This window comes from Pocillopora verrucosa, chromosome 12 (assembly GCF_036669915.1).
Source record: "Pocillopora verrucosa isolate sample1 chromosome 12, ASM3666991v2, whole genome shotgun sequence".
Taxonomy (NCBI): Eukaryota; Metazoa; Cnidaria; class Anthozoa; order Scleractinia; family Pocilloporidae; genus Pocillopora; species Pocillopora verrucosa.
This window is the reverse complement of record NC_089323.1, coordinates 12,917,065-12,918,540: the sequence shown is the minus strand read 5'-3', so window position 1 is coordinate 12,918,540 and position 1,476 is coordinate 12,917,065.

Genomic DNA, 1,476 nt, shown 5'->3' with positions numbered 1-1,476 from the left:
TGGAGATATTTGTTCTACGTGTATTTGTTTTTCGGAAATTGAAATGGTTATGATTAATTGTTATCAGACCTTCTTGTCGTCCAATTCTGTCTGTAATTATAACACTGATTACAGACCGAATTGGACTCCAGGCGGTCCTATTACCGCTATAAATCAAAAGTATAACAAAATTCTTGAACGTGACTGGTTCTCACCAACCACCAAGCAGTAATAGGTCAGTGTTCGCGTCACGGACTTCGTAATATGACAGTTAAAGGGACGGTTACTAAGTGATGCCTGTGTAAATGGACAGAACGCGTAATGGGCGCGCGCTGTTGTCTCGTATTTCGCCGAATTAACTATTTTTTCTTTTTGGAAAGGTATAACAGGACCTCGTGTCGTCTAATTCTATCTGTAATAATACTCGTGATTAACAAATCGGACTCTCCCTTCGCGGTCGCCCGATTTTTTCAATCATTGGTATGTTTGCGGACGGAAGTGGACTCTACTCGGTCCTCGTACCGTTTTTAACAAATACTTTCTTCCAGGCGGCATAAGAACGGAAAATGTTTTTAACTTTTTCAATATTGCACTTTAATAGATAGGTTAAATAAAATTGATAAGAAATACTGGAAAATGCTAGGCCCCTTTTAGAAACTGATCGTTTGTTATTAACACAGTGCGGTTACGTTTAATTATGGATCATCTTTGATACCCGATTTATTCGATGGAATGGATCTCATGGGTTTCCTTTTTGTTTTTGCTTTTTTTCAATTTTCAAAAAAAGGATTTACGAAGCTGTAGTCGTGAACAGCTGTATCTTTTCGTTCATTATTCGTACACATGGACACCTCTTTTGGTTGAACGGTCTACACGAGTCAAAATAAAATATGAGGAGATTAAAATAGCATAGGGAAAGCTCTTGTAAGCTTTTTGTTTGTGGGTGTTTCGATAACTGGTTCAACTATTGTTTGGAAAATTATATATTGGAATGAAATGACTAATAGGTAAATTTAAAATAACAAATGCTTTTGGGGATTAAAATATGGCAATCATCTTTTAAAAGAATGCAAAAGAAGGAAATTCACGATTTCTGAAGTTGGATAAGTAATAATAATAATAATAATAATAATAATAATAATCCATCTTAACAACGGATTTCTGAGCTTGGAAATCCGGTTTTTGATTTTATGTGTTTCGCAAAATCCGAAATCCGGATATCAAAAGCTAAATCCAGATTTCCCAGTCGATAGTACCCAATAATTTCCTTGTGTCTGTTGTCAGAAATTCACTCTGAAATGTGACAGTATAACATGTCGTAGTTGAGGTGTCTCCACACCGCACATTGACTTCTTCTCCGGTTAGGAGCCGATTTTAAAGGGAGGAACTGAGGAATGAAGGAGTTCGTTCCAGATTGTGTACGACAGTTTTGTTTCTGTGTGTTTGACAAACGTGAATAACATTTTTTTTGTATGTGTGCGTTCAGTTACTTCCGTT